This window comes from Chrysochloris asiatica, unplaced genomic scaffold (genome assembly GCF_000296735.1).
Source record: "Chrysochloris asiatica unplaced genomic scaffold, ChrAsi1.0 scaffold00205, whole genome shotgun sequence".
NCBI classification, from domain to species: Eukaryota; Metazoa; Chordata; class Mammalia; order Afrosoricida; family Chrysochloridae; genus Chrysochloris; species Chrysochloris asiatica.
Window position 1 is genome coordinate 4,062,647 of NW_006408723.1, and position 18,598 is coordinate 4,081,244.

Below are 18,598 nucleotides of genomic sequence, written 5' to 3' on the forward strand. Positions count from 1 at the left end.
ATGCATTCCATTTCATTTTTTGACAACTTCCAATTTTCCCAGATTCATACTTCATACATTCTATGTTCTGATTTTCAATGGATGTTTACATCTGTTTCTCTTCATTTTGAGTTGTGCCCCAACAGCAAATGAAGGTCCCGCGGGCTTTTCTCCCATGAGCTTTATTCCATTCGCGTTTTCATGGTGAAATCTACTTTGTGGATGTACCTTTTTCCCAATTGCATTCTGAGTGCCTTACAACCTGAGGGGCTCATTTTCTGGCACTATATCTGACAGTGTTTCTTTGATATTCATAAGGTTTTCAGTGACTAAATATTCGGAAGTAGTTCGTCACTCCTTCTTCCCAGTCTTTCTTTGTCTGGAAGCTCATCTGAAATCTGTCGACCATGGGTGACCCTGCTGGTGGTATTTAAAATACCGGTGACATAGCTTTCAGAATCACAGCAACTCACAAGCCACCACAGTACGACAAACTGACAGACAAGTGGTGGATGCGGGACACTGGGAAGCAGAAAAATGTACAGGCAATCAGAATCCCAGAACAGAAAGAGACAATAAAAAGCACAGAGAAAATTGGCAAAGAGTTGTTAGAAGAAAATTTCCCTAACATCATTATAGGTGAGAAGATAAGAGTACAAGAAGCTGAACAAACCCCAAACAGGTTAGATTCCAGAAGAAAATAACCAATATATCATAGTCAAACTTTCCAAAACCAAAGACAAGGAAAGAATCCTGAGAACAGCTCAAGAAAAATGAAAAATTACCTACAAAGGAGAACCAGTAAGACTTAGTTCTGATTTCTCAGCAGAAGTCTTACAGGCAAGAAGGCAATGGAATGACATATACAAAACTGAAAGAAAAAAATTGCCAGCCAAGAATCATACACCCAGCAAAGTTGTCCCTCAAATACAATGGTGAAATTAGGATGCTTCTTGATAAACAGAAATTAAAGGAATTTGTAAAGACCAGACCAAGTTTACAAAATCCTAAAAGGGTGTTCTTTAGACTGAGAACCAACAACGCAGACAACTTGATATTACCATACATGACAATACCACCCAGAATTAATTCCAGATATAGAAGTATTTGAAGTAAAACAAACCTATAAGAATGAAAATAGGGAACCAGAGATATCAATTTATAATGATGTCAACTACAAAGCAAAAATGGTATAGATACAGAACTTCCAAATGGCTAGGATGTCAAGTAGATTTCAAGATAAAGCCAACTATTGTAAACAGAGAAAAGTTAACAAATTACAGGGTAACTTCAAAGAAAGTTAATACGTTTGTTGTTGTGAAGTGCCATCAAGTTGATTCCAACCCATAGCGACCCTGTATAGGGTTTCCGAGGAGCAGCTGGTGAGCTTGAACCACTGACCTTGCAGTTCAAACGGCTTTGAAGTCTAGCGCATTAACCCACAGCACCACACCAATGTTTGTACATCAAACTAAAAAAACCAAAAACAAACAGGAAAACCAGAACGATTTAGCAACATTAACACAAAGAAGTGAAGAAAATGAAACGAAAACCCATAAACAAAATCAACTCAGTGCAGCAACTTATGTGGAACAAAGAAGACAGCAGCACTACACAAAGCACACAGCAAAATGATAGCAATCAAATTTATTCCTAGCAAATATTATATTGAATGTAAATGTATTAAATGCACCAGTTGAGAGAGCAGAATGGTCTGTCCACAGAAAACAGGATCCTTCAATATGCTTTCTACAAGAGACACACCAGAAAGATAAAAAGTCTAAATGCCTATCAACAGAAGAATGATTAAACAAACTTTGGTACATACTCATAATGTAGTACTATGCAATTTTGAAGAATAACAATGAATCTGCAAAACACCTTACAACATGCATGAACCTGAAGGACATTATGCTAAGTAAAATCAGTCAATTACAAAAGGACAAATATTGTACAGTGACCAATGTTGTAAAAAGTTAAGAAAAAGTTTCCTTAATAAAAGAAATAATCAATGATACTTACAGGGGGAGCAGGAAGGGAAATTATTCATGGACTAGAGGGTAGACACATGTTAACATCAGTGACAGGGCAGGCAATATACAAGAAGGAGGTTAGCAGAGGAACAATCAAGGTAGTGGTAGACACAGGAAGGAATGCAGTAGTTAAAGTGAATAGAGGTAAATACTGTTATTACATGGAGGGGTTGCAATCATTGTAATGAAGCAAAGTATACGATTTGCTGAATGTAAAACTGATGATCTGCCCTGTAAACCTTCACTCAATTCACAATAAAAAGTTGTTTTTGTTGTTTATTTGTTTTAAAAAAAGAAAGAATGAAGTGGAAGAGCAACTAAATAAAATGATATTAGTCATCCCTCCCATATACTTGTGCTATGTTTGACGATTCATTACAATGACCATATAGAACTCAGACATCATACTCACAGTTATGGGGTCTAATATGGAAGTTAACAGTTTACAATTCAGAACTAGAAATGCTCAGGACACGGTTCTTCTAGTCAGGACATCTCCTCTGCTGTGCCCATTGGCAGGTCTCTTTCTGCCCAGACAGTGCTACAAAATTCCTTTAGGCTGCTAATAAATGCCCATAAGCCACTCCACCATAAGCCTCATCCTGAAGGCACTTGGCTCTAGCTCCACAGGTCAGCAAACCTAGCTCCCCCAATTAAATGCCTGAAGGAACCCTTCACTCTGTTAGCAAGCTTCCTGCCCCAAATCACTCAGCTTTACTTGCTCCGTGGGCTGGGAAGCCCACTACTCTGTCTCATGCTTTTGTTTCTGCTGTTGTTGCTCCTCTGCCACTCCTCTGGTGTCCCAGATTTCTGTCCCTGAGTTGAGGTGGTTCAATGTGCTCCACTCCTGACTCTTCTTTGATGACAGTGAGCTTTCCCAGAATTGCTTCAAAGATGGCTCATTTTATACCCAGCAAGACAGCAAAATCAACAAATCACAATTAGCCCTGTTAACAATCTCTCATATCTGAATCATATAACATATCAGCATTCTAAACTCATCAGAAAAAAAGTCATTTGGTGGGTGTTTATAGACTATGGCTAGAAGAGACATAAAATAATTCACTGCACTGCAACAACTCTAAAAGACAAAAGTATTATAACGAAATGTTCAAATATTTGGAGTTAGGAAACCAAAGGGGAAGAACACACTCAGTATTTCCCAAGCTGAAAGAACCGAAAAAAAAATTCAAGCCTTGACTTGGAAAACTGAGGGATTCTATGGGCAAAATATTGAATGATGCAGTAAGCATCCAAAAACTATGGAAGGAATACAGTGAGTTAATGTACCAAAAAGAATTGGTTGAAGTTCCACCATTTCAAGAGGTAGCATATGATCAAGAACTGATGTTATCACAGAAAGAAATCTAAGCTGCATTGAAGGCAGTATTGAAAAATGAGGCTCCAGGAATTGATGGAATACAAATTGAAATGATTCAACAAACTAATACAGTGATAGCTACCTAACCAAATGACTGGAAGAGATCCATATTTGTGTCTATTCCAAAGAAATTATCAAACAATAGCATTAGTATCAGAATCCTGGACGCTATAAGAAGCACTGAACTGCTAACCATAGGTCGGCAGTTAAAACCCACCAACCACTCCTTAGAAACCCTCTACAAGGTCACTATGAGACAGAACCAACTCAATGGTACTTAACAATAACAACATCATTAATATCACACACAAATTAAATTTTATTGAACATAAATTCAAAAACAATTGCAGCAGTAGATCAGCAGAGAGTTGCCAGAAATTAAATCAAGATTCAGAAAAGGATGTGGAACAAGGGATATTATTGCTGCCATCACATGGGCCTTTCCAGGAAGCAAAGAATACCAGAAAATGTGTTTTATTGACAATGCAAAAGCTTTTGATTGTGTGTACCATAGCAAACTATGGATAAAATTGCAAAGATTGGAAATTTTAGAAAACTTATTTTTGCCCATTTGGAACCTGTACATACCCCAAGACATTCTAATAGAAAAAGGGGATTCTGAATGGTTTAAAATCAGGAAATGTATGCGTCATGGTCGTATCCTTTCAGCATACTTACTCAGTAAAGAAGCTGGACTATATGAAGAATAAAGCATCAGAATTGAAGAAAGTCATTAATAACATATTTGCTGTGATATATTTGCTGAAAGCTAAGAGGACTTAAAGCACTTACTGATGAAGATCAAAGAATACATCCTTCAGTATAGATTGCATCTCAATGGAAAGAAAACAAGTTCTTACAACATGAAAGCAGTGGCCAAGAAATCAAACGCACTGATTTGCACTGGGCAAATCTGCTACAATTGAATTTTTAAGTGTTAAAAAGCAAAAATGGCATTTTGAAAACTAAGGTATACCTGACACAAGCCATGGAATGTTTCATTGTCTCATATGCATGTGAAAGCTGGACAATGAATAAGGAAGACAGAAGAAGAATTAATGTATTTGAATGATGGTGTCAGCAAAGAATATTAAAAGTACCATAGACTACCAGAAGAATAAACAAATCGCTCTTGGAACAGGTACAGCCAGAATGCTCCTTTGAAGCGAGAATGGCAAGACGTCAACTCACATACTTTGAACATGTTATCAAGAGCAACCAGTACCTAAAAAAGGACATCATACTTGGTAAAGTAGAGTCAGCAAAAAAGAAGCTGCTGCCCAACAAGACAAACTGATACAGTGGCTACAACAATGGGCCTAAGCATAACAATTTTGAGGATGGCACAGGACTAGGTGGTGTTTTGTTTTGTTGTACATAGGAAATGACTCAATGGCATCTAACAACCCTCCATATGAATAAGTTAAAGAATAAAAAAAAAAAATCAAATAATCATGTCTATTCACGAATTGGGCTGCGAACCTTAAGGTCAGCGGTTCGAAACTACCAGCCGCTCCGCGGGAGAAAGATGAGGCTTTCTACTCCCGTAAAGATTTACACCCTCGGAAACCCTGTACAGGGTCGCTATGGGTCGGAACCGACTCGATAGCACTTAACAACAACAACAATTCATTAATCATAATAAAACCTCAAAACTTTTCTTCAAAGGTCAGTCCTTAGATAAGCACTGACATTCCATCAGAAGTTTTGAGAAATGCAGACTCTTAGATCTCACCTCAGATCTATTAAATCAGAATCTGAATTCATGTGCAATTAAAGTGTGAGAAAACAATAGAAAACCTGTTAAGATACTTCTGAAAGGGTCATTGTTCAATACACTGTTCTGCCACCATCTATCTGAAGATTTATGAAGAATTATCAGTAGAAAAAAAATCAAGAACCAGGAAATCTTTACCAAAGTTGAAATAAATTGTTACTTGTCAACAGTATAAATCACATATCTAATTCCATTATTACTATATATGTCAGGTGTATCAGAGACAGTTTTACAGTTCAAAGTTCATGACTGTAACCACATGACTCAGATAAATCTAATTTCCAAACCTGACTTGTAGTTGATATACTCTTTATTTTCTCTCATTTTAGTTTTTATTTATTTATACTTGCCCATCTTATAAGGATTATTAGAGGCCTTCAAACATTCATTATAAAACAAAGACAACAATAAATAAATGGACAAATAATAACTCACCAGGGACTTGGTCATTTCTGGCTTTTCTGGAAAAGAAGTTGAGAGATCTAAGAAGAGATGAGCAGTGGGACAGATGAGAAAAAGCAGCATGAGAATTCATATACTGATACATACACAATATATTGCCCATGAACTGCTAAGCTGAAAATTTATTCTAGAACTATATAATAAAAGAAAACATCTCAGGACATTATACAGTGATTGTTGTGGTTGTTAAGTGCCATTGAGTTGGTTCTGACCCATAGCAACCCTGTATAGGGTTTCCAAGGAGTAGCTAGTGAGCTTTAACTGCCAACCTTGCAGTTCAAATTGACCTTGCAGTCCAGCGCATTAAACCGCAGCTCCACAACAGGACGCCATATAGTGGCAAAAGGGTCAAATAACAAAATACTTAACAGTTATGAATATATGAGGGGGCTTCAAAAAGTTTGTGGAAAAAAAATCCATTATCTTTTAGTTTCACTTCTTCACAAACTTTTTGAAATACTCTCATCCATGCAACCCCAAAGTGGAACAATGAACTATGTAAAGCAAACACTGACAGAACTGAAGAAAAATAGTATTACAACAGTTGGAGATTTCAATACATCATTTTCTTTCTTCTTTTTGTGTCCTGTCTGAAATTTTTAAAAACTTTTTATTATTAATTGCATGAAGATAATCAGCTTTACATTCAACAATTCATACATAATTTGTGGCGCCATAGGATAAGCACTCAATCTTAAGGTCAGTTTGAACCACAAGGTTAGAGGTTGAAACTCACCAGCTGCTCCTTGGAATCCTGATACAGGGTTGCTAAGAGTTGGAACTAACTGAACAACACATAACAACAACAACATACTACTTCCTTTTTGTGTTTCTCCTGTTTCCATCCTTCCTTACCTAACCCTTTGGAACTTTGTCCTTGAATAAATCTCAAATGAATGATTATTCTAGGGTCTGCATATTTTACTAGTATTATTGTTCCCCTTAGAAACCTGACTATTGTTTGTCTGAAGATTGTGCCATGAAAGTTTTTCCCATTCTATCCAGGACCTTCTACTATGGTCCCTTTCAGAGCAGTTGGTAGTGGTTGCCGGGCTCCATCTAGTATTTCCTGTCTCAAGGTCATGGAGACTGATGTTCCCATGGTCTATCAGTCCATTTGGACTAATTGTTTTCATGTGTCTTCAATTGTCATCACTCTTCTTTCCTCTGGACAGGGAGAGACCAAGAGCTGCACCTCAGATGGCCACTCTTGAGTTTTTAACACTCCAGTCACTACTCACCAATGTAGGATAATGAACATTGTGATTGTGAACTATGTGAGGCCAATTGACTATGGTGTCCTCCAGGCCTAAGGAATTTCTCCCTCAAGGTGACTGGTTATGCTAAGACGTTTTCATAACTTTGCCCCCTGTATGCTTCACCACACTTATGGGTATATTTTGCAGCAAAGGCAAATGCCCATGTACAAATATTCTGTCACACCTATATCTATTTGTGAGTATACTCCAACTCTCTTTCACACCCATTCAGCCTGTGTATCTATCCATGCATCTACTCATAGGTCACCATCATTGCCAGATTGTAACACAACATTTTCAATATTAGACAATCTAGGACACCTAGAAAAAAAAATATCAACAATGAAACAGAGGATCTGAATAAACTATGAACCAACTAGACTTAACAGAAACATATAGAATACTCACCTGAGCAACAGCACAATATACACTTTACTCCAGTACAATCACAATATACATTCAACTTCCAAAAGAATCCCACAGCTCATAAAGTGTGAGTTAATTTGAAATCACGCAAAGTATTTTCTCTGACCACAAGAGACTAATGCTAGGCATCAGTGACAGGAAAAACCCACACACAAATCAACTTGAATATACACAAACATCTGGAAATTAAACAACACAAAATTAAACTATGTCAAGGCAGAAATCAAAAGAGAAATTACAAAGTTCTTAGTAAAATTAAAATAATACGAAAACATATGAGGCAACAAAAACATAGCAGGGAATCTAATAGTAATAGATAGTTACAGGAAAAAAAGAAGATCTCAAATCAAGAGCCTAATTCTACAACTTGAAAAACTAGAAAGAGAAGATTGAACAACACATAAATAAACCTTTCACAATAAAGGAAATAACAAAGATCAGAACAGAAATTTGAGAACAGAGAAATAATAGCGAATCAAGAAAACCAGAATTGATTCTGTGAAAAGATCAGTAAAATTGACAAACCTTTAGCTAGACTCACAAAGGGGGGAAAAAGGAAATTATGCAAATATCCAACAAAGGAAATTAAAGAGGAAAAACTACAACTGACCTAACAGAAATAAGCAAAGTGATAACAAAATATTATGAACACATTCATGGTAGCAAACTTGATAACCTAGATGAACTGAACAACCTCTGAGAAGAACATAACCTACCCAAACTGGCTTAAGAGGAAACAGAAAACCTCAACAGACCATTAGCAAGTGAAAAGATTGAATCAGTTATTAAACACCTCCTAACAACAACAACAACAAAAAGTCCGGGAATAGAAAGATTAACTGGGAATTCCAACAAACATTTATAGAATTGACCAATCTGTTTAAACAGTTCCAAAAAATAATGAAAGAATGTTGTTGTTGTTGTTGTTATGTGCCATGGAGTCGGTTCTGACTCATAGTTACCCTGTAGAGGGTTTCCAAGGCTATAAATCTTCATGGGAGCAGAAAGCCTCATCTTTCTCCTGCGGAACAGTTGGTAGTTTCAAACTGCTGACTGTGAGATTAGTGGCCCAATTCACAAACATAATCTTGATACCAAAACAACACAAAGGTAGCATAAGAAAAAAACAACTACACTTCAATGTCCCTTATAAATTTAGATACAAGAATCCTCAACAAAATACTAACATACAGAAACCAACAGCATACTAAAAGAGTAAAACATAATGACCACGAGGAATTTATCCCAGGAACATAGGGATAGCTCAACATTAGAAGAAGCACAAGATCATTTCTAAGGATGGAAGAAAGAGCATTTGATGAAATATAACACCCTTTCTTGATAAAAACCATTAAGAGAATGGAGAAGAAGGGAAGTTCCTCAGTATGATTCAGAACACATCAGAAAAACCAACAGCCTATAATATACTATTAAATAGAGAAAGACTGAGAACTTTCCTCTTAAATAGGGAAAAAAAAATCACTTCTTTTCAATATTAGAAGTTCTAATCAAAGCAAAGCAATAATAAGAGAAAAATAAATAAATAAAAACCACACAATGCAATGTTGAATAATAATGCTTAGTCAAAGCAAAGTAATAATAAAAGAAACAAAACAAAAAAACCACACCACACTATGCAACACTGAAGAATAATAATGAATCTGCAAAACACCTTATAACATGGATGAACATGGAGGACATTATACTGAGTGAAATTAGTCAATCACAAAAGGACAAATATTGTACGAGACCATTATTGTAAAAGCTTAAGAAAAGGTTTCCATACTAAAAGAAACATTCTTTGATGGTTACCAGGGGTGGCAGAGTAATTCACTTGATAGAGGATAGATACAGGCTATCTCAGGTAGCAGGGAGGGTAATATGCAAGAAGGGGGAGGGCAATTTACAAGAAGAGGGAGGGTGGCGGAAGAATAATGAAGATAGGTGAAGACACAAGGAGATATGAATGGGTTAAAGGGATAGAGGTAAACAGTGATATATATATATACAACCTTAGAACAACATTGTGTGTAGATACAAGGATTGAGACAAAGGCTTAATGAGTAAGGGAAGAAGAGTGGAGTATGTACATATACATATACATGTATATATGTATATAGAGTCTTGGTGTGGCGCTGTGGGTTAACGCACCAGACTGCAAAGCCATTTGAACTGCCAGGTCAGCAGCTCAAGCTCATCAGCTCCTCCTCGGAAACCCAATACAGGGTCGCTATATTGGTCGGAACCAACTTGATAGCACTTAATAACAACAAAATATATGTACATATCTCACAAATACATAAGAGTTTGAAAGAGGATATTTTTACATGAGTATTTACCTTTCATGCTAACAAAACTATGAATGAGTGAATGTGGTGGAGCACGCAGCTGGAAAAATGATGAAAACTTCCTAGATATTACCAAACATCTTAAGGCAATGAGTTTATGGGCCTGGGGGCTCAGGACCATAGTCTCAGGAGACACCATAGTTAATTGGCACAACATAGTCCACAAAGACAATGTTCTATATCCTGCTTGGGTGAGTAGTGCCTGGAATCTTGACAGCTCATGAATAGCCATCTAAGTAAGGTGCAGCTATTGGTGTCTTCATGTGGGGAAGAAGAAAGAGTGGTAAGATTCCAAGAGGCTTGGAATCAATTACTCCAATAAACTAATTAAACATGTGAATATCAGTTTCCATGAGTCTGAGACCAAAAGAACTAGACATTGTTCAGCTACTACTACCAATTTCTCTGAAAGGCATCACAATAGAGGGTCCCAGATAGAGTGGAGGAATCCTGGTGTGGTGCTGTGGGTTAATGAGCTGGACAGCAAAGGTGGTTTGAGCTGCAAGGTCGGCATTTAAGCTCACCAGCCACTCCTTGGAAATCCTATACAGGGTCGGTATGGGTTGGAACTGACTCGATGGCACTTAACAACAACACCTAGAGTAGGATAAAATGTGGAACAAACCTCAGAATTATTAAAATAAAACCTAACTTAATGGTCAGAATGAGACTGGAGGAACCTGAGACTATGGTTCTCGATGACTACCTTTCAGGTCTGGAAAGGAAGTCACCCTCGTGGCCCAATTTTTAACCAAGCAGTAGAGAGGTTTACAAGTGGAGGGGGGGGCAACAACATTAGAAAGGTGTGCTCACCATGGAATGGTCAGTCATTCAAAATCAACAGGGCAACATATGCCTAAGGACAAAGCTGAAAAAGGACAGGAAGTTGGATGGAATGAAAAAAGGAACCACAGGGAGGAAGCGGGATCACTGCATGGAGGAGACTGTTATCATTAAGATGAAACAAAATGTACAATTTGTGATTTGTTGAACATAAAGCTGATGATCTTGTCTGTAAACTATCACTCAATTCATACTAAAAAATTTTAAAAAAAGAAAAAGAGATCAAAGTTATCCAGATAAGAAAAGGGAACACTGGTTACACAACAATTAAGTGAACAGTTGCTAAGAGGGTTGGTAGTTCAAACCCATCCAGCAGCTGTACTGGAGAAAAGCCCTATAGAACAGCACTTCTCTGTCCTATCAGGTCAGTATAAATCAAAACTAATCGGCACCTAATAACCAGATTGGAAAAATAAGAAATAAAATTATCTCCAGTCACAGATGGCATGATTCTATACATAAAAAAACCCAAAGAGTCTTAAACAAAGCTTCTAAAGCTAATCTAGAGTCAAAGGTGAGCAAAAAATCAGTTGGAGCTCTTTACAACAACAATGAGAAATTTGGAAGGCAAATTTGGGAAATGATTACATTCATAATAGCATCTAAGAGAATGACACCTAAGAATAAATTTACCCAGGGATGTGACTTATATAATTAAAATTATACAATACTGAGGGAGATTAAAGAAGACATAAATAAATGGAAAGATGTTCTATATTCATGCATTTTAAGACTAAATTGTTGGCAGCAACTGAACCGAAGTTCTCTAACTTGGGGGTAGTTAAACTGAAGGATTGCAACTGAACACTTGAGGTCCAGAAACTTGGGCTGCATCCAAATCAAGCTGCCCCCTGAGGAACTTGCAGGACTGCCTCAGGGGGCAGGGAACTTGCAAGGTCTTTCTTTATACACAGCCATATCCTTCGGCTCAGTCTTCTAGCTGCTTTAATCTGTGTTCCAGCTAGCTACCATAAGTTACAGTTTTTCTGATTAAGTTGCGCTTACTGCATGCAAGAACCTCCCCTTGAGTTGTGTATAAAATAAACTTCCTGCACTTGGTCTGTGTCGCAGTATCTCCATCAGAGTGATGCAGCCCACCTGGTCTCAACTTTACTGATTTCATTTGTATCTTGTCTTCCTTTTTCTTCTAATCTCCCATCGCCTCTACCCGGGTTTAATCTCTCTGCACAGGTAGTGGAGAATAGCCGGTGTTGGGTGCGGTGCTACATAAATACTTTTTTTTTTTTTTTTTTTTAAAGTTTTTATCGTAACTTGAGTGATAGTTTACATAGGAGAACACCGGCATTATACTATTGTTTCATTGCAAGGATTACAATCTCCTCCATGCATCAGTATTCAAAAGTATTTGCTTCCATTCCCTTTTTTGGGGGGTGGTGGGGGTGGGGAAGAGTGTACACAGAAACACTCTGGAATATATAACATAAACAAATACTTTAAAGATGGCAATGCTACCTAATGTGGTCTATTGTTATTGTTAAGTACTGTCAAATCAGTCTGTCTCATAGTAACCCTGAATAGGGTTTCCAAGGAGTGGCTGCTGTGTTTGAACTACTGACCTTGTGGTTTACAGTCCAGTGCTGACTCTACAATGCCACACCAGGAATCCATAATGTGGTCTATAGATTCAACATAATCCCGACCACAATTTCAAGTCTTCTTCTCATACATGGAAAACCCAGTTCTCAACTTTATATGGAATAATAAGAGGTCCTGAATACCTAAAGTTGAAAGAAAGAAAGGTAGGAGGATCCATACTTCATGAATTTAAAACACAGTATACAACTATAGTAATCAAAACAAGTTGGTACTAATGTAACATTAAGCACATAGACCACTGGAATAGAATTGAAAGTCTAGAAATTAATCCACACATCTATGTTAGTTGATATTTTTTTGTTTGTTTTTACAAAGGTGCTAAGACCACTTAATGGGGGAAAAGAGTATCTTCAATAAATATGTTGGGGAAATTGGGTTTCTACATGCAAAAAAATGAAACAGGAGTCATAGCTCACATCATAAACAAACAACCAAACAAAAAAATGGATTAATATACAAAGGCAAAAAGTGACTGGCTTACAATAGAGAACCTAGCTCCAGAGGATACAGGGAAAGGTAGAACCTCCACTGAATTGTTTCCAACCTGTCTGTATGGGGTTGATAAAAGGTAAAGGGGATAGGACTCCTGTGGTTCAATAGGGAATGATTGCTATCAGATCTGACAGTGAGTACTGGAAAGGTAAATGTAATTGTTTGGTAACAAAAGGAAGGGAGTGACTGATTTTGCAGTCCGGGAACAAAAATCCTTGGAATCATCAAGGGAGAAAAGTGAAGCACGAGAGCCTGTCTGAGAAGGCAGTGATATTAGGGATAGAGGCAGAGACGATGACGTGGACAGAAAGAATGGCTGGGGACTCTGGACTCAGGTAGGGAGAGGGGTTGTGTGCTGGTGGCCAAGGGGCAGGTGTGTCGGGTGTACCCTTTGGTTGTTTGATGATGCATGCATAGGATTGTGATCATTGCAATGAAACAAAATACGATAGGATGAATGTAAAGATAATGTTCACCCATGTAAACTAACACATAATTCAAATAAAAACTAATAAAAAAAAAGGATTAATAGCCTTATGTGAATATTACAGCCATAAAATTATTAGAAAACTATACAGAGGCAAGGCTGTTGTGCATAGCTTTCAACAATGGCTTATCTCATATAATAATAAAAGCACAAACAACAAAAGACCAAAGAAATAAATGAAACGCCATAAAAAAACAAACAAACTTTATTTATTATGCACCCAGTTGGAGGCAGTAACAGTGTTCACATGGCCCAGTCACAACCATACCAATTGCAGCCACACCCACTGAGGGAGAGCCACTACCTCTGATCACCAATAAAAAGCAGCCAACACCAACCAAACCCATAGTCAACTATGGAACATAACCAGTGAAAAATAACAGCACACAAACTTCTATTCACTATCACACCTACCAGGAGATAACGTGGTAAGTGCCTCTTATTGTTATTGTTGTTAAGTACATTGAGTAGGATCTGACTCACAGCGACACTATATAGGATTTCTAATGAGTGGCAGATGGTGTGAGCCTTGTGGTTTATCCTATATCAGGAACACACAAACATACATCATCAGTTAAACACAAATATATAACAACACTACAATGTCTCAGAGAAAACAATTCAGTTCACTTGTAGAAGCAAGACAGAGTGGCTCAAAAAGTGACCAAAATATAGAAGCAGAAAACCTTTCTAAGGAAGAAATGGCATTGAAATTGCCTGATAAAAAATTCAAAACAATGACATTTCGGTACTTTTAAAAGACTGAGAGAAAGATCAAAAAACCTGCAAATGAAATCAAGGGGGATAAAAGATAAAACTTTAGAAGAATTCAGGAAAATAACACAAGAACAAGTTGTCAGAATAAATGAAAAATTATAAACCATACAAAAACACCACCATTTGACTGTCTGTTGCACTGTGGTGACTTGTGTGCTGTTGTGATGCTGGAAGCTCTGCCACCACTAGTTTATATACTAGAAGAGTCACCCATCGTAGGCAGGTTTCAGTGGAGTGTCCAGACTAAGCCAGACTAAGAAGAAACAGAGGCAGACTACTTCAGAATGATTAGCCATTGAAAACCTTATGAGCAGTAGCAGAACATTGTCTGGATATAGTGCCAGAAAATGAGTCCCTCAGTTTGGAAGACACTCAAAATATGACTGGAGAAGAGCCTCCTGCTCAAATAGAGTTCACCTTAATGGATGAGCAAAGCTTTCAGGACCTTATTTGCTGATGGGGCAAAACTCAAAGTGGAAAAAAAACCTGCTATAAACATCCATTAATAATCAGAATATAGAATTATGAAGTATGAATCTAGGAAAATGTAAAGTTGTCAAAAATTAAATGGAATATATAGAGATCAAAATCCTAGGCATCAGTGACTTGAAATGGACATTATTGGCCACTTTGAATCAGACAATCATATGGTCTATACTATGCAGGGAAAGACAAATTGAAGGGGAATGATGTTGCAGACCATCCAGACCCGGTCAGGAGTTCGAGGCCCTGTGGGCCCAAGTGTTGCAGACCGTACAGGCCGCAGGCTCTGAGGAACAGACTCTAGCCACCTAGCAGTCATAGCAAACTGTTTTTCATCTTAGTGTTGTTATGTTTATTATTAATTGCATACATGAAGCCCTGATATCCACAGATAAATGTAATATTTTCCTAAAGCCGAGACTGTAAAGGTTTCAAAGGTAAAGCTTTTCTCCAAAGGATTGACTAAAAATAGTTTTGCTACTTCCCGGTTCTTTGTTCAAAGGACAAAAGGACTTCCTCCCTAAATCTCTCCCAGGTGCAGGCCATTCAACTAGGTTCCTGCAAACCTGGCTCAGGAAGACAATACAGTGGGACTCCTCCCAAACCTTTTGACCTTCCTTCTCACCTGCCCCCAACTGAGCTCAGGTGCTATAGATATGTTAATTGAGCCTGAGAAACCAAGTTGCGGGCCTGGGATTCAAAGCTGCGAATTACGATGTAAAGTTGCCTGAATGTCTGGAAAATTACGTATGTTTGCTGTACCTTGTCTTAGTCCCTCCCAGCTTGGTGTAAGGCTCCTCCCCAAAATAAAACGGAGGCACAGAACGAATCCAGGTGCATTACGACCGGCAAGGCATGCGTTAGAGCATGCAGGGGGCTCAGTCCAGCATTGCAACCATACTGCCTGCTTAGCCAAGATGTTTACTATGCAGGATATTACGGCCTTCCTGGCTGAGATGTTTGCAATGCAGGATCTGCTGATGCCAGTCCCGCATCCACTCTGGTTTCAGGGTGTCTCTTTGTCTTCCTCTTTGTGTCTTTCTGTGTACTCTTTCTATATCTTTACAGCCGCCAGATATCCCCACCTCATGAACCAAATTTCTATGTCGAGGCAGGTCCCCGACAGAATAACATCACATCCATTGCCAAAAAGAGCATCTATCTTGAAGCACAATACTGTCAGTGATAAATAAGGTAATATTCATATACCTAAAAGGAAGATCAGTTAATTCCACTATTATTCAAATATATGCATCAATCACTAGAACCAGTGAGGATGAAACTGGAATAAACAAAATCAAATTGCTAACCATAACATCAGAGATTCAAACCCACCAGTTGCTCCTCAGAAATTATAGGAACACTATAAGCTGGAACCAACTCAATGGCACTTAACAACAACAACAGGCAAAATGCTGAAACTTGCTGGAAGCATTTAAAGAAGATGGAAGAAGTACACAAAGTCACTAAACTAAAAAGAATTGATCGCTGTCCAACCATTTCAAGAGTTATCATATGATCAGGAACCAATGGAATAGAAGGAAGAAATCCAAGCTGCACTGAAGGCATTAGCAAAACACAAGGCTCATGAAATTGACAGAATACCAAATGAAATATTCTATCAAACTGATGTAGTGCTGGAGGCACTTCTTATCTCTATGCCAAATAATTTGCAGAGGCTACATGGCCAACCATTTGGAAGAGATCCATATCTGTGCCCATTCCAAAGAAAAAGGACCCAACAGAATGTGGAAGTCATTAAACAATAACTTTGATATCACAAACAAGTGAAATTTTGTTGAAAATAATTTTAAAACTATTGCAGCAATACAGGGGGCTGCCAGAAATGCAAGTCAGATTCAGAGGACAACATCAAAGTAGGGATATCATTGTTGATGTCGACTAGATCTTGGCTGAAAGCAGAGAATACTAGAAAGATGTTTACTTTTGCTTAGCAAAGGCATTCAATTATGTGAATTATAACAAACTATTAACAGCATTGAGAAGAATGGGAACTGTCGGTACCCAGCACTGGTGCCATCTAATGGTGAAGGTTGAGATGGCCCTCATGCTCTTATGATTGGCCTGAAGACAAGTTTCACCTGGTTAAGGTGATGTCAGTGATTGAGACTTATTGTTAATTGTAACTAGGACAATCCTGGGAAAAGGGCACTTAAATTGAGCTAAAACCATGTGATTCTGTGTTGCTATAACAATGCTTATACTTATGTAATCATATCCTGGTTGGTATCCTTATTCCTTGTTACTATGGAAAACTTGTAACTTGGCAGAATAATTATGACCTAATGCTAAAAGTACTATGTAAACCACATTGCTACAATAAACTTTATCACTGGCCATCAGCCTGTTGATCCTTATCTGAGTAATTAATCCTAGCCTCTCCTTTGAGTAAGCCACACAGTGGTCTGAGCCGGTCTCAGACCCCGATAGGGACTACAGAACACCTACCTAATTGTGCTTATGAGAACTCTACATAAAAATGAACAGGCAGTTGATTGAACAGAACAAGGTGATACTTAATGGCAGACAACCAGGGAAGGTGTGTGCCAGGTTCATCCTTTTACCATAAGTAACAGATTAGGGGATAAAAACTTGACAGGGAGGGCAATAAACAAGGAGGGGGAAGGGTAGATTAATAAGGAAGACAGGGGAAGACATAGGGAGGTATGCATGGGTTAAATGGATTCAACAGTCATGTATACTCAACCTTGGAACAACAGGGCTCTGTTATACAGGGATCGAGACATAGTCTGAATGGATAAAGGAGAGGAAATAATGTTAAGGTGCTTAACTGTCCTTTGGATATTGGTTGTCCTTGCCTACTACTGTAAAAATAGACATTTAAGTGAGATAGAAAGGAAATATGAATCAAGGGAGAAGAGCACAAGCGGAATGTGGGACCTTATCTAGAGAAGCAGTGACACCAGAGATGGAGGCAGAGATGGGAACATGGAGAAAGGGAGAAGCTGAGGACTCTAGATTCATGAAAAGAGAGAGACTGAGAGCTGGTGGCCAGGAGGTAGACTTGCACAATGTGCCCTTTGGTGGTTTAAATTATTATATATGCCTGAGTGTTTTTAAAAAAAGCGCTAAAATGAATATAGAGAAATACTATTTACTGATGGTACATGGAGGGGATTATAACTATTGTAATGAAACAAAGGGTATGATTTGTTGAATGTCAAATTGATGATCTGCCCCGTAACCTTTCTCTCAGTTCACAATAAAAACTTTAAATAAATAAATAAATAAACAAATAAATAAATAAATAAATAAATAAATAAATAAGAAACGAAATGTGATTACAGAAAGCTTGCAAACCAATCTTCAGTCTATAACTGCCTGGATTAGCTAAAAGTGATACAAGAATTTGCTCAGGGAAATAGGTTTCTTGTTAGGACACAGGTGGAATCCTAAGACCCAACTAGAAGCTTCTGAGGTAGGGATACTCCCACTTGAAAGGACATGCAGACCAACCTGGAGCGGCTAGAGGAACAGAAGATATTTTTTTAAAGAAAGACCAGCAGAAGAAAAAAGCAAACTGTTTAGCTGTTACAAGAGCAAGCAAGCTGTTCGTTCGCCTTGGAGGTATCAAGGCAAGAAAAGTCAGCCTATCAGGGTAACCGCCTTCTAACACTGAAACTCAAAGGGAATGCACAATCAGGCTTGTATGTTCGCTGGTGTCCACCCTGGTCTACTTGTGAGTGGAAGTGGGGGAAATGCAGCAATGAAGACATGGGCTGAGTCAGACCATGTTCCATAGACACCTGCTGACCTTGAGATAAGAGAGAGAAGAGGAAGGGCTGGCTGGTCTGAAGTTTAGAGAGACATGTGAACTCCCAAGCCCATGGACACTGACCTAGCCACTGGGGACTACAGTAGAAAGTGAAATGGCCAGCTGATCTGAAGTTGGGGGAGAATGCCCAAACTTTCAGAAAGTACCCATTTGACCTAGCTTAGATGACTTGCTGACCAGAACTCGACCAGATGACGATGAAGTTTGATACTGGAAGCAAGTGTAAATCGCTACAATATGATGAACTGGACCTTTACTTATGGATGTAATTGCTCAAAATTCCATAAGAAAAGGAAGTATCCTTCAAATCAAGGATCAAGTTTGCTTCCTCAGTACATTAGGTTGATAGGGACGGGCAACTTAGACATTGGCTATCAAAAATGGGCATCTATAGCTCTTTTTCGTGATGCCAAGGAG